At 44.3% G+C, this 21534-nt stretch overlaps 1 pseudogene; it reads left to right on the top strand.

Moving 5' to 3' along the window:
- The first annotated feature begins 11249 nt into the window (after nucleotides 1–11249).
- On the top strand, nucleotides 11250–11536 carry LOC104671546 (annotated as a pseudogene).
- The last annotated feature ends 9998 nt before the right edge of the window (nucleotides 11537–21534 follow it).

Raw genomic sequence — 21534 nt, forward strand, 5'->3', positions numbered from 1 at the left:
TATCAGAAATATTTATTGTCTGCCAGCTAAACTCAGGAGGCTGAGGCAGAAGGATCCCTTAAGGCCAGGAGTTTGAGATCACAGTGAGCTATGATTACACCACTGCAATGATGCCTAGGCAACAGAGTGAGGCCCTATCTTTATTACAAAAAAAAAAAAAAAAAAAAAGGAAAGAATTATCATTGTAAAACAACACAGCTAAAAACATTGAGGTGAGAGAGTTCCCAGGACCCCTTGAGGGATATGCAACAGGGATGTGGCTTTGTGTTCTGCCAGCCACTGTGAGCTCAAACCCTTTACGGGAGGGGGAGCAGGTAGCCAAGCAGGTGCGGGAACCAGGGTGAGTGCTTTTCGGCTGTGGCCCCAGGGCAGCGTCTAGGGGGTGGGTGCCTGTGACTCCTGAAGCGCCAGTGTTATAGTGCTCTTTTAGTTCTGCCATCTGCAGATGGCTTAAGTGAGGCCCTCTTGGTACCTGGGCCCTTGTCCAGCTTCCTGGAAGAATTAGGTCACACATGGACTTAAAAGATGAATGCAGTGGTTTTATTGAGTGGTGGAGATGGCTCTCAGCAGGATGGATGGGGAGTTGGAAGGGGGAATGGAGTGGGAAGATGATATTCTCCTTGAGTATGGCCGTCTAGCAGAACTCCAACTGCCCCCAGTTGAACTCCTCTCAGTGTTCAAACCCTGCTTCTCATCTCACTTTCTCTCCTGCACCGTTCTGCCATTCATCTGCGTGTCTCCTCATCTGCTCTGGGAGCCCGGGGTTTGAAGTTTACATGGGTACAGGATATGGGGGTATAGTGGACCAAAAGGCAACTTTTTGGGGCAAAAACAGGAATGCCTGTTCTCACTTAGGGCTGCAGGTTCCAGGCGTGGGGGTGGAGCCTTTGCTGGGGAACCTCTTCTACCCAGTATTTCCCTGTCTCCTGTCTGTATCAGCATGACTGAGAGATTTTTTTTTTTTTTTTTTTTTTTTGAGACGGAGTCTCGCTCTGTTGCCCAGGCTGGAGTGCAGTGGCCGGATCTCAGCTCACTGCAAGCTCCACTTCCCGGGTTTACGCCATTCTCGTGCCTCAGCCTCCTGAGTAGCTGGGACTACAGGCGCCCACCACCTCGCCCGGCTAGTTTTTTGTATTTTTTAGTAGAGACGGGGTTTCACTGTGTTAGCCAGGCTGGTCTTGATCTCCTGACCTCATGATCCGCCCGTCTCGGCCTCCCAAAGTGCTGGGATTACAGGCTTGAGCCACCGCGCCCGGCCGACTGAGAGATTTTTAAATTACTTAGAGCTTATGTTACAATAACTCTAAAATTTACATTTATCTTAAAGAATTTGTCTGGGCATGGTGGCTCACGCCTATAATCCCAGCACTTTGGGAGGCTGAGGCAGGTGGACCACCTGAGGTCAGGAGTTCGAGACCAGCCTGACCAACATGGAGAAACCCCGTCCCTACTAAAAATACAAAACTAGCCAGGTATGGTGGTGCGTGTCTCTAATCCCAGCTACTCGGGAGGCTGAGGCAGGAGAATCGCTTGAACCCAGGAGGCAGAGGTTGCGGTGAGCCAAGATGGTACCATTGCACTCCAGCCTGGGCAACAAGAGTGAAACTCCATCTCAAAAAAAAAAAAAAAAAAAAAAAAAAGAATTTGTTATCTAAATTATTCAGGAGGATTACCAAAATTCCATTTTTGTTGTTGTTGTTGTTGACAGAGTCTCACTCTATCACCCAGGCTGGAGTGCAGTGGTGCGATCTTGGCTTACTGCAACCTCCACTTCTTCAGTTCAAGTGATTCTCCTGCTTCAGCCTCCTGATTAGCTGGGATTACAGGTGTGCACACCATGCACCATTAATTTTTAAATTTTTATTAGAGAAGGGGTTTGCCGTGTTGGCCAGGCTGGTCTCAAACTCCTGACCTAAAGTGACCCACACGCCTCAGCCTCCTAACTTGCTGGTATTACAGGCGTAAGCCACCGCACCCGCTAAAAACTTTTTTATTTTTAAGAGATATTTATTGTCTTTTCTATTTAATTCTTAACAAAGTAATATATCATTACTAGTGTCATAATACAATGTAATGAAAATATAACTATATACCTTAATTTATGATTATGTTAGCATAGTAGTCATTCATGTATTTCTTTTGAATATGGACAAATGTTCTCATGGGTAATAAGGTAAGTGTGTTAGTTTTTCTTTTTAACTTATTTAAAAAAAATTTTTTTTTGAGACAGTCTTGCTCAGCTGCCCAGGATGGAGCACAGTGGCATGATCTTGGCTCACTGCAACCACCATCTCCTGGGTTTGAGTGATTCTCTCATCTCAGCCTCCCGAGGAGCTGGGATTACAGGCACTCGCCATCGTGCCTGGCTAATTTTTTATTTTAGTAGAGAAGGGGTTTCACCATTTTGGCCAGGCTGGTCTTGAACTACTGACCTCAGGAGATCTGCCCACCTCGGCCTCCCAAAATGCTAGAATTACAGGTGTGAGCTACTGCGCCCGGCCTTTTTTTTATATATTTTTTTAGTAGAGACGGGATTTCACCATGTTGGTCAGGTTGGTCTCGAACTCCTGACCTCATAATCTGCCTGTCTTGGGTTCCCAAAGTACTGGGATTACAAGCATGTGCCACTGCGTCCAGCTAGTCTTTTAATTTCTTATTTCCATTGAGTATTTTAATATATGGCTATACCACAACTTACTCGTCCGTTCATTTGTGTACAGGCATTTGCGCTGATTCCAGTTTGAAACTATTTTTAAAAAAATAATTTCTTTCTTCTTCTTCTTCTTTTTTTTAATGGAGACAGGGTCTCACTATGTTGCCCAGGCTGGTCTTGAACTCCTGGGCTCAAGCTGTCCTCCTGCCTTGGCCTCCAAAACTGTTGTGATTACAAGTGTGAGCCACCATGCCTAGCCTAGTTTGAGACTATTAGGAATAGAGTTGCTATGAACATTGTAGCATAAATCCTTTTATGAACTTATGCACTTATTTCACTTAGGTACATACCTAGGAGTGGCACTGCTGAACTGTGAAGTAGGTATATATGTTGGACTTTTACTAGAAACTGCCCTCCTACTGGAGTTCCCAGCTCACCAAACCAAAATAGAAGCCAGAGAGAAGGGATTCCATTCATGCAGTCTATATAGGTCATCCTCCCAGGGCACAAAGCACTTATCAAAAACAGAAGAGGCCGGGCTCGTGGGCTCACACCTGTAATCCCAGCACTTTGGGAGGCCTAAGCGGGCAGATCACGAGGTCAGGAGATCGAGATCATCCTGGCTAACACAGTGAAACCCCGTCTCTATTAAAAATACAAAAAATTAGCCGGGCGTGGTGGTGGGCGCCTGTAGTCCCAGCTACTCAGGAGACTGAGGTGGGAGAATGGCGTGAACCGGGAAGGAGGAGCTTGCAGTGAGCCGAGATCGAGCCACTGCACTCTAGCCTGGGCGACAGAGCGAGACTCCGTCTCAAAAAAAAAAAAAAGAAAAGAAAAAGAAAATCAGAAGAAATGTAGGTCATACACGGTGTCTCGTATCAATAATTCCAGCACTTGGGGAGGCTGAGGCGGGGGGGATCACTTGAGGCCAGGAGTTCAAGACCATCCTAAGCAACACAGTGAGACTTCATCTCTACAAAAAATTTAAAAATAGGCCAGGCGCAGCGGCTCACGCCTGTAATCCCAGCACTTTGGGAGGCCAAGGTGGGTGGAACATGAGGTCAGGAGTTCAAGACCAGCCTGGCCAAGAGACCACCCTGGCCAATATGGTGAAACCCGTCTCTGCTAAAAATACAAAAATTAGCCGGTTGTGGTGGCGGGCGCCTGTAAGTCCAGCTACTCGGGTGGCTGACACAGGAGAATTGCTTGAACTCAGGAGGCGGAGGTTACAGTGAGCCAAAAAAGAAAAAAAATAGAGCCACAACAACAAGCATGAATCATAAAAACATGTTAGAAGAATCAGACACAGAAGAGTATATACCAAATGATTCCATTTATATGATGTTCAAGAACAGGCAAAACCAATCTGTGGTGATAGAAAAATTAATCCTGGCCAGGCGCGGTGGCTCATGCCTGTAATCCCAGCACTTTGGGAGGCCAAGGCGGGCGGATCACGACCTCAGGAGGTCGAGACCATCCTGGCTAACACGATGAAATCCTGTCTCTACTAAAAATACAAAAAATTAGCTGGGCGTGGTGGCAGGCGCCTGTAGTCCCAGCTACTTGGGAGGCTGAGGCAGGAGAATGGCATGAACCCGGAAGGTGGAGCTTGCAGTGAGCTGAGATCACGCCACTGCACTTCAGCCTGGGCAACAGAGAGAGACTCTGTCTCAAAAAAAAGAAAAAAGAAAATGAGTCCAGGCCCTGTGGCTCAAGCCTGTAATCCCAGAACTTTGAGAGGCCAAGGCTGGCAGATCACCTGAGGTCAGGAGTTCAAGACCAGCCTGGCCAACATGGTGAAACCCCATCTCTACTAAAAATACAAAATTAGCCAAGCATGGTGGCATGTGCCTATAATCCCAGCTACATGGGAGGCTGAGGCAGGAGAATCGCTTGAACCTGGGAGGCAGAGGTTGCAGTGAGCCAAGATCGCACCATTGCACTCCAGCCTGGGTGACAGAGCGAGACTCCGACTCAAAAAAAAAAAAAAAAAAAATTAATCCAAGGGATTTATTGACTGGCAAAGGGCATAATGTTCTATATCTTGAATTAAGTGGTGGCTGCAGGGATATATGCATATGTGAAAATTCAGTGAGATAACCTCCAAGATTTGTGTATTTGTTGTAAGTAAATTATATCTTATATATATGAAAATATAAGATATAAGATAATAAGAGAAGCAAGCTATATCAAAGTAGTTACTAAAATATTTTAAATCTTTATATGTTAATATATTGACTTTTTAATTAATATATTGAATAACAAGATCTAGCAGCAGATCTAGCTGTAGAAATTTCAAAGTAGTATATGGTAATATACATGTACTATTATGTATACTATTATGTACACTATGCATTCTCCTGCCTCAGCCTCCTGAGTAGCTGGTACCACAGGCATGCATGTACCACCATGCCCCGCTAACTTTTGTATTTTTTGTAGAGACGGGGTTTCACCATGTTGTCCAGGCTAGTCTCAAACTCCTGATCTCAGGTGATTCACCCACTCGGCATCCCAAAGCGGTGGAATTGCAGACATGAGCCACCATACCTAGCTGACAATAATTTATTCTCTCAGTTTTGGAAGCTAGAAGTTCAAAATCAGGATGTCATTGAAACTATGCTCTCTCTAAGGTTTTAAAGAAAAAATCTGTTCCATATCCTTTCTCCGACCCTTTGATGTTTCTGACAATTCTTGGCATTCCTTAGTTTATAGCTATGTAATTCCAATCCCTGCCTCTGTTGTCACGTGACATCTTGCCTCCATCTCTCTCCTCTTCTTTTTTACTTTTATTTATTTATTTATTTAGAGACTGAGTTTCGCTCTTGTTGCCCAGGCTGGAGTGCAGTGGCACCATCTTGGCTCACCGCAACGTCTGCCTCCCGGGTTCAAGCGAGTCTCCTGCCTCAGCCTTCCTGAGTAGCTGGGATTACAGACATGTGCCACCACAACCGGCTAGTTTTGTAGTTTTAGAAGAGACTCCGTCTCCAAAAAAAAAAAAAAAAAAAGCACAGGGAGCCAGCCTGCTTAACTCAGACTTGCAGAAGCCACACTGTATCCCTAATAACAATTCAGGACGCTAAACACCACCAGCTATAACGACTGGCCCAAAATGGCTAGGAAGAACTTGATTAGTAACTGACAACTTCCCTGGTTTTTATGCCTACTTCTCACTTAGGACCAAGCAGAAAAGTCAAATACACAAGCCTAACCAATCACATCAGGTGCTTTCCTTCTAGTTAGCCACCTATAGCTTTCCCAAGCCAGCAGCCTCCATTCAGGACCGACCTGAAGCCTTCTCTTTTTCTGCTATAAAACTTTTCTATTTCCCCTACCTTTCTTTGAGACTCTGCACACACAAGTGATGGTGGCTGACTGCCTTGCTATAGCAAGTTCTGAATAAATAGCCTTTGCTTTTCTCAGTTAGTTGGTCTTCATTTATGTCTACAGAAGGTTTTGAACAGAAGAGTGACAAGATCTGTCTTAGGTTTTAAAAAGATCAGTGTATGGCTGGGCATGGTGGCCCATGCCTGTAATCCCAGCACTTTCTGAGTGTCTGAGGCAGGCGGATCACTTGAGCCCAGGAGTTTGAGACCAGTCTGGCCAACCCTGACTCTACCAAAAATACAAAAAAATTAGCCACGCATGGTGGTGCATGCCTATAGCCCCAGCTTCTTAAGAGGCTGAGGTGGGAGGATCACCTGAGCCTAGGGATGTTGAAGCTGCAGTGAGCCATGATCACACCAGAGAGATGATGTTAGGAGCCTTGCAACAGCTACAGAGATGGTGAGGGCTGGTCCCATTCAGGATTCAATGTGGGATAAAGGCTTTTTTTTTTCATCTGCTTACCTGCTTGTTTGCTTATATTTGACTGAGTAGCTGAAGATTAGAATGGCATTAACTGAGGGAAGTCATGGGTGAAGCAAGGTAGGGAGGAATGCCACGAATTTGTTTTTGCACAAATTAAGTTTGAGATACCTGTTTGACTTCATAGTGGAGATGTTGGGCAGAATCTGGGCTCAGGGAAGAGATCCAAGCTGAAGATACAAATATAAGATTAGTCCACATAAAGATAATTGTTAAAGCTATGAGACAAAAGAGAATAAATGCAAGGACTAAATACTCATTGTTCTGAAATATGCTTTTTCTGTTTTTCTACTCAGTAAACACAGATCTGCCTCATTCTTCCTAACTGCTGCATTTGGGAGAGAAATATCAATCTGTTTGTCTATCCTTTTACTGTTGAATATGAGATTATTTCTAATTTCTCACTATTACAAACACCACCACAATAAATATCCTATTGGTGTCCATGCATGAGTATTTATCTAGGGGCAATAATTCCAAGAAGGAGAATTAAATACTCTTGGAAAGTATGACTTTTTTTTTTTTTTTTTTTTTTGAGACAGAGTCTTGCTCTGTTGCCCAGGCTGGAGTGCAATGGCACAATCTTGGCTCACTGCAACCTCTGCCTCCCGGGTTCAAGCGATTCTCCTGCCTCAGCTTCCCGAGTAGTTGGGATTACAGGCACCTGCCATCACACCTGGCTAATTTTTGTATTTTTAGTAGAGACGGGGTTTCATCATGCTGGTCAGGCTGGTCTCGAACTCCTAACCTCAGTCGATTCTCATTCTCCTGCCTCAGCCTCCCAAAGTGCTGGGATTACAGGCATGAGCCACCACACCTGGCTGGAAAGTATGACTTTAAATGACTTTGTAATATACAGACTGCTATGGGTTGAATTGTGTCTCCCCAAAAAAGATATGATAAAGTCCTGGGCCCGGCGCGGTGGCTCACGCCTGTAATCCCAGCACTTTGGTAGGCCAAGGTGGGCAGAACACGAGGTCAGGAGATGGAGACCATCCTGCTAACATGGTGAAACCCCGTCTCTACTAAAAATGCAAAAAATTAGCCAGGCGTAGTGGCACATCCCTGTAGTCCCAGCTACTCGGGAGACTGAGGCAGAAGAATCGCTTGAACCTGGCAGGCCGAGGTTGCAATGAGCCAAGATCTTGCCACTGCACTCCAGCCTGGGTGATAGCGCGAGACGCCGTCTCAAAAAGAAAAAAAAAAAAAGATACAATAAAGTCCTAATCCTCAGTACTGTGGAATGTGAACTTATTTGGAAACAAGAGTTATTGCAGATGTAATCAGTTAAGATGAAGTCATAGCAGAGTAAGGCAGGCCTCTGTTCCAATATGACTGGTGTCCTTATAAGAAAAGGAGAGAGGCGGGGCACCAAGGTTCACGCCTGTAATCGCAACAGTTTGGGAGGCTGAGGTGGGCCGATTGCCTGGGCTCAGGATTTGGAGACCAGCCTGGGCAACATGGTGAAACCCTGTCTCTACAAAAATGCAAAAATTAGCCGAGCATGGAAGCGCAGGCCTGGAGTCCGAGGTATTTGTGGGGCTGAGGCAGGAGGATTGCTCCAGCCCAGGAAGTCAAGGCTGCGGTGAGCTGGGTTCACACCACTGCATGCCAGCCTGGGTGACGGCACAAGACGATGTCTCTGAAAAATAAAAATAAAAAAGAAGAGGGCCGGGGGCAGTGGCTCATGCCTGTAATCCCAGCACTTTGGGAGGCCGAGGCAGGGGGATCATCTGAGGTCAGGAGTTCGAGACTAGCCTGACCAACATGGAGAAACTCCATCTCTTCTTTTTTTTCTTTTCTTTTTTTTTTTTTGAAACGGAGTCTCGCTCTGTCGCCCAGGCTGGAGTGCAGTGGCACGATCTCGACTCACTGCAAGCTCTGCCTCCCGGGTTCACGCCATTCTCCTGCCTCAGCCTCCCGAGTAGCTGGGACTACAGGCGCCCACCACCACGCCGGCTAATTTTTTGTATTTTTAGTAGAGACGCGGTTTCACCGTGTTCGCCAGGATAGTCTCGATCTCCTGACCTTGTGATCCGCCCGCCTCAGCCTCCCAAAGTGTTGGGATTACAGGCGTGAGCCACCGTGCCAGGCCCCCTGTGCTTTTAATTGTAGATAAGGGATTGATTTTCTGGGCAGGTGGCTGCAGGTTATCAGTCATCATTCTAGTTTATTTATTTATTAGAGATGAGGTCTCTCAATGTTGCCCGAAGTGCTGAACTCAACTCCTGGGTTTAAGTGATCTTCCTGTCTCAGCCTCCCAAGTAGCTAGGTAGTCCCAACTGTGGCACCACTACTGCTCAGAGTACTCTTTTTAGTTTTATTATGATTAATTTATATATTTATCTCTTTTTGAACAAGGTTTTGCTCTGTCATCCAGGCTGGAGTGCACAATCATAGCTCACTGTAGTCTCAAACTCCTGGGCTCAAACAATCCTCCTTCCTTAGCGTTCCAAGTAGCTGGGACTACAGGTGTGCACTACCACACCCAACTAGTTTTAAACATTTTTTGTAGCTGGGCATGGTGGCTCACGCCTGTAATCCCAGCACTTTGGGAGGCCAAGGTGGTGGATCACCGGAGGACGCGAGTTTGAGAACAGCCTGGCCAACACGGTGAAACCCTGTCTCCACTTAAAATACAAAAAAATGAGCTGGGCATGGTGGCACACGCCTGTAATCCCAGCTACTCAGGAGGCTGAGGCACCAGAATCTCTTGAACCTGGGAGGCGGAGGTTGCAGAAAGCAGAGATCACGCCACTGCACTCCAGCCTGGGCGAAAGAGCGAGACTCTGTCTTAAAAAAACAAAACAAAACCATTTTTTGTAGAGATGAGGTCTCACTATGTTACCCAGGTGGTCTCAAGCTCCTGAGCTCAAGTGATCCTCCCATCTTGGCCTCCCAAAGTGCTAGGAATATAGACATGGACCACCATGCCTGGGCTTCTTGCTACCCCTTAACTATCAGGCAGCTCCTCCTTAGGCTTTCACACATAGCTCTTACTTCTACTCCAATGCCTTTCCTTCAGGAAATCCCAAGGTCACTGTAGACAAAACAGATTTTTAGAGCTCCTTTAAAAATTTTATTTTATTGTTTGTTTTTTTTTTTTTTTTTTTTTTTTTTTTGAGGCGGAGTCTCGCTCTGTCGCCCGGACTGGAGTGCAGTGGCCAGATCTCAGCTCACTGCAAGCTCCGCCTCCCGAGTTTACGCCATTCTCCTGCCTCAGCCTCCCGAGTAGCTGGGACTACAGGCGCCCGCCACTTCGCCCGGCTAGTTTTTGTATTTTTAGTAGAGACGGGGTTTCACCGTGTTAGCCAGGATGGTCTCGATCTCCTGACCTCGTGATCCGCCCGTCTCGGCCTCCCAAAGTGCTGGGATTACAGGCTTGAGCCACCGCGCCCGGCCTATTTTATTGTTTAAATTGACAGATAGAATTGTATTTATCATATGTAACATGATGTTCTGTATATATACATTGTGGAATGACTATATCTAGCTAATTAACACAGCATTACCTCACATAGCTATCATTTTTGTGGTAAGAATGCATAACGTCCACTCTGTTAGCATTTTTCAAGAATACATTATATTGTTATTAACTATAGGCACCATGGTGTATGGTGGAGCTCCTTGGAACATCTCTGAACACAGGCTGATGGCATAACACCAATGAACGGGCACAAAATGATGTGGTCTACATTTGTCATTCTCTGAAGGTCTGGCTGACAGATAAAATGTTGACTATGAGGGCAGAATTGAAAGTCTCCATTTATTTCAAAACATTCCCTAAGTAGATAGCTTTTTGACCAAAGTAGATAGCTTTTTGACTGGCATGGTGACTCAGGCCTATAATTTCAGCACTTTGGGAGGTCAAGGTGGGTAGATTGTTTGAGCCCAGGAATTTGACACCAGTCTGGTCAACATAGAGAGATCTTTCCCTTCTTCCCTCCCTTCCTTCCTTCCTTCCTTTCTTTTTAAAAATTATTTTTATAGCCGGGCATGGTGACTCACGCCTGTAATCCCAGGACTTTAGGAAGCTGAGGTGAGCAGATCACCTAAGATCAGGAGCTTGATACCAGCCTGGCCAACATGGTGAAACCCCATCTCTACTAAAAATACAAAAATTGGTCAGGTGTGGTGGTGGGAGCCTGTAATCCCAGCTACTTGGGAGGCTGAAGCAGGAGAATCACTTGAACCTGGGGAGCAGAGGTTGCAGTGAGCTGAGATCACGCCACTGTACTCCAGCCTCGGCAACAGAGCGAGATGCTGTCTCAAAAAATATATATATTTGTTTTATATATATATATATATATATATATATATATATATAACAATAATAATAATTTTTTTTGTTTTTGTTTTTGAGACGGAGTCTCGCTCTGTCGCCCGGGCTGGAGTGCAGTGGCCCGATCTCGGCTCACTGCAACCTCCGCCTCCTGGGTTCAAGCAGTTCTCCTGCCTCAGCCTCCTGAGTAGCTGGGATTACAGGCATGCACCACCACACCCGGCTAATTTTTGTATTGTTAGTAGAGATGGGGTTTCACCATATTAGCCAGGCTGGTCTCGAACTCCTGAGCTTGTGACCCGCCTGACTCAGCCTCTCAAAGTGCTGGGATTACAGGCATGAGCCACCGCGCCCGGCCTATTATTATTTTTTTTAAAAGAGTTTGCTTGTTCGATGCAAACCTGGTACCTCTTTTGTAAAGCGGCAGCTGAGGAGACTCTGACACTCGCCATGGCCGATGAAAAGCCCAAGGAAGGAGTCAGGCTGAGAACCACGATCATATTAATTTGACAGTGTCAGGGCAGGATGGTTCTGTGATGCAGTTTAAGATTAAGAGGCATACACCAATTAGTAAACTACTGAAAGCCTATTGTGAACGACAGGGTTGGTCAATGAGGCAGATTAGATTACAATTCGATGGGCAACCAATCAGTGAAACAGACACACCTGCACAGCTGGAAATGGAGGCTGAAGATACAATTGATGTGTTCCAACAGCAGACAGGAGGTGTCTACTGAAAAGGGAACCTGCTTCTTTTCTCCAGAACTCTCTTCTTTAAAGACCAAGACTACATTCTCAATTAGAAAACTGCAATTTGAGGCCGGGCGCGGTGGCTCAAGCCTGTAATCCCAGTACTTTGGGAGGCCGAGACGGGCGGATCATGAGGTCAGGAGATCGAGACCATCCTGGCTAACATGGTGAAACCCCGTCTCTACTAAAAAATACAAAAAACTAGCCGGGACTGGTGGCGGGTGCCTGTAGTCCCAGCTACTTGGGAGGCTGAGGCAGGAGAATGGCGTAAACCTGGGAGGCGGAGCTTGCAGTGAGCTGAGATCCGGCCACTGCACTCCAGCCTGGGGGACAGAGCAAGACTCCGTCTCAAAAACAAAACAAAACAAAACAAAAAACCCTGCAATTTGGTTCCACCACATCCTGACTACTACAGTATAGCTTTTTCTATTCTTTCATTTCCCCCTTCCCCATTCATTTATTGTACATAAAGTAACTGGTATACGTGCACAAGCATACTGCATTTTTTTTTTTAACTAAATAGCCAACGGTATGGTTTTTTTTTTTTTTTTTTTTTTTTAGACGGAGTCTTGCTCTGTCGCCCGGGCTGGAGTGCAGTGGCCGGTTCTCAGCTCACTGCAAGCTCCGCCTCCCGGGTTCCCGCCATTCTCCTGCCTCAGCCTCCGGAGTAGCTGGGACTACAGGCGCCCGCCACCTCGCCCGGCTAGTTTTTTGTATTTTTTAGTAGAGACGGGGTTTCACAGTGTTAGCCAGGATGGTCTCGATCTCCTGACCTCGTGATCCGCCCGTCTCGGCCTCCCAAAGTGCTGGGATTATAGGCTTGAGCCACCGCGCCCGGAGCCAATGGTATGTTTTGATTGACATCAAGTGGAGACCGAATGGGAAAAATACTGATTCTGTGAAAATACCCCCTTTCTCCATTAGTGGCATGCTCATTCAGCTCTTTATATTCCAGTAAGTTATTTTGCTCTCACGGTTTTTTTTTTTTTTTTTTTTTTTTTTTTGAGGCGGAGTCTCGCTCTGTCGCCCGGACTGGAGTGCAGTGGCCCGATCTCAGCTCACTGCAAGCTCCGCCTCCCGGGTTTGCGCCATTCTCCCGCCTCAGCCTCCCGAGTAGCTGGGACTACAGGCGCCCGCCACCTCGCCCGGCTAGTTTTTGTATTTTTAGTAGAGACGGGGTTTCACTGTGTTAGCCAGGATGGGTGCTCTCACTGTTTTAACAAAAATAAAAATAAAAAAATATAAATAAAAGTCCTTGCATACCTTGTTCAATTGGAGAATTTTAATGTTTTTCATTTATCATTGTAAAACCAAGGACAATTTTATAACTTTTTTGTACGTAGCTGTTACATGCAGGGCAATATGTCTTTAAGTAGGGATAAATTACTCTAAAACAAAAAATAATCCTAGATAGTTTTCCCTTCAAGTCAAGCATCTTGTTGTTTAAATAAACTTCTTGTTTAAAAAATAAAATAAAATAAAAAAGAGTTTTTACTAAGATGGGGGTCTCATCATCCTTCCTTTCCTTCCCTTCCTTCCCTTCCTTCCTTCCTTCCCTTCCTTCCCTTCCTTCCCTCCTTTCTTTCTTTCTTTCTTTCTTTCTTTCTTTCCTTCTTCCTTCCTTCCTTCCTTCCTTCCTTCCTTCCTTCCTTCCTTCCTTCCTTCCTTCCTTCCTTCCTTCCTTCCTTCCTTCCTCCTCCCTCCCTCCCTCCCTCTCTCTCTCTCTCCTTCTCTCCTTCTCTCCTTCTCTCCTTCTCTCCTTCTCTCTTCTCTCCTTCTCTCCTTCTCTCCTTCTCTCCTTCTCTCTCTCTCTCTCTCTCTCTCTCTCTCTTTCTCTCTTTCTTTCTTTCTTTCTGGAGTTTTGGTCTTGTTGCCCAGGCTGGAGTATAATGGTGTGATTTTGGCTCACTGCAACCTCTGCCTCCCGCATTCTCCTGCCTCAGCCTCCCGAGTAGCTGGGATTACAGGCATGTGCCACCACGCCTGGCTAAATTAAATTTTTAGTAGAGACAGGGTTTCGCCATGTTGGTCAGGCTGGTCTCGAACTCCGGAGCTCAGGTGATCCACCGGCCTCGGCCTCCCAAGTGCTGGGATTTTAGGTGTGAGCTACCGTGCCAGGCCTACTTCATGTTTTTTAATGGCTGAGTAATATCTCATTGTGTGTATACCATGTTTTGTGTAACTGTTCATCCGCTGTTGGACATTTGGGTTATTTCTGTCTTTTAGCTCTTGTGAATAGTGCTGCTATGAATATTTGTGTAGAAGCATTTGTTTGAATCCCTGCTTTCAATTTTTTTGGGTTTCAAGTAGAAATGGTGGGTCCTGTGATGATTCTATAATTGCTTTTTAAGAAACCGAGAAACTGTTTTCCATAGTGGCTGCAGTATTTTACAGTCACACCAGCAATGTAAGAGGGAGGGGTCAAATAATAAATTTGCCAACATTTGTTATTTCCTACTTAAAAAATTATAGCCACACCGGGTGTGGTGGCTCACGCCTGTAATCCCAGCACTTTGGGAGGCCAAGGCAGGTGGATCACCTGAGGTCAACAGTTTGAAACCAGCCTGGGGAACATGATGAAACCCCGTCTCTCCTAAAAATACAGAAATTAGCCGGGCATGCTGGTGGGAGCCTGTAATCCCAGCTACTTAGGAGGCTGAGGCAGGAGAATCACTTGAATCCTGGAGGCAGAGGTTGCAGTGAGCCAAGATGGCGCCATTGCATTTCAGCCTGGACGATAGAGTGAGACTCCGTTTCAAAAAAAAAAAAAAAAAAAATTATAACCCTGCTAGTGGGCATGAAGTGCTATATCATGGTTTTGATTAGTATATACCTAATGACTGATGATGAGAAGCTGTTATCTTCTTTGGAGAAATATTTAAGTCCTTTGCCCATTTTAAAAATTGCACTTTTTGCCAGGTGCGGTGGATCATGCCTGTAATCACAGCACTTTGGTAGACCGAGGCGGGTGGATCACCTGAGGTCAGTTTGAGACCCACCTGACCAACATGGAGAAACCCTGTCTCTACTAAAAACACAAAATTAGCCGGGCGTGGTGGCACATGCTACTGGGGAGGCCGAGGCAGGAGAATCGCTTGAACCCAGGAGGCGGAGGTTGCAGTGAGCCGAGATCGTGCCATTGCACTCCAGCCCGGGCAACAAGAGAGGCACTCCAACTCAAAAAAAAAAAAAGAGTGAGATTCTGTCTTAAAACAAAAACAAAACCAAAAACAAAATTAGTGACAAGAGTGAAACTCCATCTCAAAATAAAGAAATAAATAAAATTGCACTTTTTTGTCTTTGTTGAACCACTGCATCTGTTTATTTGTTACACAACAATGAATAATACTTTTAATCATGACCCAGAAGCACACTCAGAAATAATATATTAGAGTCACCATAATTTTGGTATTAGGAGATTATCATATTTCAATCATTTGACAATAATCCAAATATAATGAACATAACCATTAATGAGACCCCTTGATACAGCATCTCATTCTTCAGCATCTTTCTTCCTTCCTTCCTTCCTTTTTTTTTTTTTTTGAAACGGAGTCTCACTGTGTTGCCCAGGCTGGAGTGCAGTGGTGCGATCTCAGCTCACTGCAACTTCCGCCTCTGGGATTCAAGTAATTCTCTTGCCTCAGCCTCCTGAGTAGCTGGGATTACAGATGCCCGCCACCATGCCTAACTTTTGTATTTTTGGTAGAGACGGGCTTTCACCATGTTGGCCAGGCTGGTTTTGGATGTCAAGTGATCTGCCCACCTCGGCCTCCCAAAGTGCTGGGATTACAGGTATGAGCCACCGCCTCTGGACTCTTCAACATATTTCATTGAGTAATAAGGTTTGCCAAGTAAATTGCTTTTCAGGTACTATACCATATGGATTTGCAGGAAACAGTTTTGTATAGGCTGTCTAGTCACCCCATATAACAACTAAAGCAAAGTTGGCTGCTTGGAGAAGTTTTTTTTTTTTCTTTTCTCACCAGATGTTGAATGCTGGAAAAAGTTTTTGATTTTGACATTTTCCACCCTTGATTTTAAGCATATTTAATAATAACTGTAATAATTTCTAAGTAATTAGGTGTTGTTACCTGGATGCTAGAAGATTCTAACAATAGGTTATTATTATGTGCTTTGCCAAAAATACTAAATTCTGTGGCCAAGTATTGTACTGGCCTGCAAGAAAAGCATAAGAAATAATGGGGTTGAGTCAAAGGGAGAAAGTAAAGGTTCCTTTTATTCTGAATGATCTAGCTCACTCTTAAATTTGTGCAATACCCAACCTCTCTGCTTTGGTGAACCTTGGTGATCATCTATTCTTTAGAATTAAAAATGTGGTGGCGGCTGGGCATAGTGGCTCACGCCTGTAATCCTAGCACTTTGGGAGGCTGAGGCAGGTAGATCACCTGAGGTCAGGAGTTCGAGACCAGCTTAGTCAATATGGTGAAACTCTGTCTCTACCAAAAACACAAAAATTACCTGGGCATGGTGGCAGGTGCCTGTAGTCCCAGCTACTCGGGACGGGGAGGCTGAGACAGGAGTATGCTTGAACCCAGGAGGCAGAAGTTGCAGTGAGCCAAGACTGCGCCACTGCACTCCAGCCTGGAGGACAGAGGGAGACTCCTCTCATAAACAAACAAACAAACAAACAAAAACATGGCGGGGCAAGGTGGCTCAGACCTGTAATTCTAGCACCGTGGGAGGCCAATGTGGGTGGATCACTTGTGGTCAGGGGTTTGAGACCAGTCTGGGCAACATGGTAAAACCTTGTCTCTACGAAAAATTAAAAAAATTAGCCAGGAATGGTGGTACACACCTGTAGTCCCAGCTACTCAGGAGGCTAAGATCAGAGGATTGCTTGAGCCTGGGAGGCAGAGGTTGCAATGAGCCGAGATGATACCACTGCACTCCAGCCTGGGCGACAGAGACTCTGTCTCAAAAATAAGTAAATAAATAGAAATAAAACATAAAAAATAAAAACGTGCACAATGAATTTTCTTGGGCAAAAACCAAAGCCCACTCTCTTGACCTTCATTTCCAGCTCTAAAGGCCACTGTACCTTAACTTAGTCAAATGACCGGATGGGAGATGATTGCATTTTCAGCCAAGAAACACAGCTAGGATCTTTTGTTTTAGCTATATCTTCAGAAATGACATAAATTTTGCTATTGGAAGGAAGCCATATAGTACTTTTAGATTAAAATCTTGAGGATTTTTTTTTTTTTTTTGAAACTGAGTTTTGCTCTTGTTGCCCAGGCTGGAGTGCAATGGCATGATCTCAGCTCACTGCAATCTCTGCCTCCTGGCTTCAAACGATTCTCCTGCCTCAGCCTCCCAAGTAGCTGGGACTACAGGCGCCTGCCACCACATCGGCTAACTTTGTATTTTTAGTAGAGACAGAGTTTCGCCATGTGGCCAGGCTGGTCTTGAACTCCTGGCCTCAAGTGATCTGCCTGCCTCGGCCTCCCAAACTGCTGGGATTGCAGGCATGAACCATCATGCCTGGTCACAAATAGGCTCTTAAATTTCATCAAGATTATACTCTTGATTTGGTTTTGATTTAGATTGAAAGAAAATGATAGCTATACCAACAGGTACATCAGCCAGATATAATTATGTAGTGTCTCCTTCCAAAGAGAGAAGCTTTGCCCACTGGGATTGAATCTTATTAACCTTGGCCTAATTGTGGTCTTGAGCCGTCACTCATTTATTATTTATCTTCATACCCTCTAACCTGGTTCTCTATCCATTTTAAACAAACAAGATAGCCCTAAGGGCTCTCTTAAGCCACCTAAAATATAGACATTCTACCACTCACCCTAGGTCCCTAGGCCCTCCCCTTACAAAAACTGGCTGAACCTGGCCGGACCAGCAGCAGGTTTCCTGAGATAAATAAGCCTTAATGTTCGCATTCTTCAAGAAATCCAAGATATACCAAAGGTCCAATATCCTAAAATATATAAAATAAAAATAATTTTAAAAAGAAAAATAAATCCAAGACTAAAAAAACTATTGGTCCGGGTGCGGTGGGTCACACCTGTAATCCCAGCACTTTAGGAAGCTGAGGTGGGCAGATCATGAAGTCAGGAGTTCGAGACCAGGCTGGCTAACATAGTGAAACCCGGTCTGTATTAAAAATACAAAAAATTAGCCAGGAATGCTGGCAGACGTCTGTAATCCCAGCTACTCGGGAGGCTGAGGCAGAAGAATCACTTGAACTTGGGAAGTGGAGGTTGCAGTAAGCTGAGATCACACCATTGCACTCCGGCCTAGGAGACAGTGCGAGACTCCATCTCAGGAAAAAAAAAAAAAAAAAAAAAAAAATGAGCTACTGGAATCTTAAGGGTGTAATTTCAGGCATTTGTTAGCAGAGACTGGGGGACTTCCAGGCTTGCCTTCTTTGCCTGCCCATCGAAGTGGGCCCCTAGACAATGGCACTGTTTCCAGAGTCAAGATGGAAGGCAATCTAATGTCAACAGAATGCTGGAGCTGTACCTACAATTGGCATTAACTCAACGCTGCACACACCCAATCTTCTAAACTGTGAACATCTAATTTAGGAACATCTTGCCAAGGTAAGTGGTAAATTGTACACTATCCTCGTTATCTCCCTCTTGCCTGGAGGCCATTTCAGCTAGTCACCAGAGTATATTTTCTATCTTTCCTGTATCTCTGCACACAGGGACATTGGCCCAACCATGCCTCCTGTCTCCATCTTTTACTGGCAAGGGTTTCCTTACAGATATAAACACAATCTTTTTGCCTGCCTCAGGTTCCCTCTGTCCTCCAGCTCATACTTTGAAGGAGAGGAGGAGACGGAATCTGTTTAATCCTCACTCAACCTCACTTTTGTTCTAGAAAGCCTTCTAGAAAGAAGATTTTTGAGATAACTCATGCAGAGTTTCCTAAACTTGCCAGAGGAGAAGAGGCACCTGGGCTGCTGGTTAAAATACCTACTCTCGGGACCCCAGAGCGGCTCTACTGAGTGACTCCCAGTAACTCCAGGGAATGGGTTCTGGGAATCTTTCCTTTTAATCACGGCCCCAGGTTATTTTTTTAATCACTAGGATAGTTTTGGAAACAGAGGCCTAATCCAGTTCTTCTCCATGTCTTGGAATACCCTGGAGGCCTATGGAAACCCAGATGACAGGGACCCCACCTGGGAGTTTCAGTTTCAGTAAGTCTAGGGTAGGGCCCGGGAATTTGCATTTCTAACCAGATCCCAGGTGATGCTGATGTTGTTGGTCAGGGAACCCCACCCTGAGAACCACTGATTGGTCCAGTGACTTCATTTGAAAGTGAGTTATCTAGCCGTGAAGGGATTAGGCATCTCGACTGAGATGATAAGAATAGTGCTAGTCAGTGTCAAGGAAATGGTGAGCTATCCTTCTCAATTAAATGCACTAACTAAAGGACACTTGCTAGAAAACAAATCGTGCCTGCCTGCAAACCTCCTGAACAAGCCCATAACAGTCTCTAATTAAATCTGCTTTTCTCAAGAACTGGAATTACGGATGAATACACCAATTTCTAATCCTTTTATTTTTACAGTTTTGTTTAATTTCATTTTGCTTTCTAGTCTTTTTTTCTTTTCTTTTCTTTTTTTTCATTGCAAATTAGTAGAATGAGTGTGAAGGCTTTTGTGTCCTGGCCAGAGAACTTCACAACTATTGTAACATAGTTTCTATAGAAAAAAGTTATTCTAATTCCAAACAAATGAACTTCGAGGAAACTTTGGGAACAGATCTTGCTGACTCCGACACAGTACAGTGTGTGTTTTGGTAGGTTCATTACAGGCTGTGGGAATGGTGCAAGAACTAAGCTAGTAACTGGAAGCAGAGTGCATCAGCCATTATTTTGCTGATCAATTAGGTATTGATGCGTTTACTCCTGTAAGTAGGTCTTTGGGGAGTGACTAAAAAGGGATACTTTGAGGCTGTGCTACTTTGCAGACATTATGAGAGTTAATAAAACTCATTATCTTTTAGCTTCTTAGCTTCCTTCTGGCAAGGGACAAAACACTACTTTACTTTAGCATAGCCTTCTCTCTGTGTGTGTGTATGCAAGCAATTAAAATAACTTTCATGAAAAACAGTGCAGAGTGAAAACGGGTTACCAACATTTATCAGCAATTTATTTGTGGAATCCTGCAGTTTCAGTGCATTGTTATGTTGATTGTACTTTCTAAGATGTCTGGCTTCTTGGAATGTAAATCTCATCAAGAGAGCTTGTGGTAACCTCACATGCATTTATAGATAAATATTTTCCTTCACTGCTGAGGACCTACGAAGAACATTAGAATGCACAGCTCTGGTTGGTGGGCAAGGGGAATAGAGAAGGAGAATTTATGCAAATTTTAATTACTGTTTCGTGGGGTTAAGGGTGCAAACTGTACAAAAATAAAATAATTTAATGAAAGGGAAAGGGCAAATGTTCTTTTCAAGATCTTTAGGCAGAAAAGTTTGAATGCATTACATAGGGAGAAAAAAGTATTAGAGATTCATGTTAATTGACAGCACAAATTGAGCTATGTTTTTTTTTTTTTTTTGAGACAGAGTCTCGCTCTGTCGCCCAGGCTGGAGTGCAGTGGCTTGATCTCGGCTCGCTGCAAGCTCCACCCCCTGGGTTCACACCATTCTCCTGCCTCAGTTTCCCAAGTAGCTGGGACTACAGGCGCCCGCCACCACGCTCGGCTTTTTATATTTTTTAGTAGAAACGGGGTTTTACCATGTTAGCCAGGATGGTCTCGATCTCCTGACCTCGTGATCCGCCTGCCTCGGCCTCCCAAAGTGCTGGGATTACAGGCGTGAGCCACCGCACCTGGCCAACAATTGAGCTATGTTGTCAGTACTTTCTAAAGAGTCTTTGTGTAAATATTGGGTAAATATAATGAACAGGCAGACAGGAAATTTTGATGTAAATTAAACTTCCAAGAACTAAGCAAAGGCAATCTGAATTAAAGAAAAAATGTAATAAAACTAAAGTTCTGTTTTCAAAGATGCTTCTTTTTTAGTCTCTTTATCAAGAGACTTATACACTTAATTTTTATTCATTAATGTCAGAGATGAGTCTGTAAGATTCTGCTTTGTAAATGGTGCAAGAAAAGAATTCAAAAATGGATTTTTCTGTCTAGTATAACATTTTGGAGGGCAGAGGGGTGGGATGCCAGGGAATGAAATGAAAACTTAGGTATCTGGGAAGCTGTGCCTCAGAACAATTTTGTAAGAGGCAAACAGTAAGGACAATCTTGGCTGAATAGATACATTGAAAGAATAATCTGCATTCTGTCTGCATGTCCTTTTCTTCACTGAAAAAAAAAATGATGATGGCCAACATTTTGTCAATTTTCAAAATAATTAAAAAAATTATTTTCCTATGTGCTCATTATAGAAACCCAAATACTACAGAAATGTGTAAAATAACCTGCCTACCTCCCCCCACCAATATTGAATCAGATTAGCTCTTCCATTCCCATTTTCATCAGAAAACTAAGGTAGAGTGTGAATACATGGCTATGTTTCCTGGAAAATTAACTGGGAGTTGTAACCAGTGAATCTTGAGTTCATGCCATGCTTTCTCAGGCTTTCTCTCTGTGGACTTATAAAAATGTTTATTTTATAGCTACTGTACTAAGCTGCACCTGTTTAAGAATAAAATTTGATGTTAGAATTTGGCATTCAATAGAATCTGTCAGGTAATCATTCTTTTAGAGGAAAAAGTATTGCGCACAAATGCCTCACGTTTCCTTGTGGTCCTATCAATCCATTCATTGATGAATGTCTCATGAAAAAATAAAAAGGTCAGAATGGACTTTATGGCACATAGACCCAGCTAGTTAATAATCTACAGACTGGACTTGTCTGCCCCTTTAGGAAAGACCTGGCCCAAACTCCAAGACATAATAAACTTAATTAATATGCGTTAAAATAATTGCAGTTGCTGCAATGAGGTTAGGAGTGAGTGACACTGATGATTTGGGAAG

The sequence above is a fragment of the Rhinopithecus roxellana genome, chromosome 9 (assembly GCF_007565055.1).
Source record: "Rhinopithecus roxellana isolate Shanxi Qingling chromosome 9, ASM756505v1, whole genome shotgun sequence".
NCBI lineage: Eukaryota > Metazoa > Chordata > Mammalia > Primates > Cercopithecidae > Rhinopithecus > Rhinopithecus roxellana.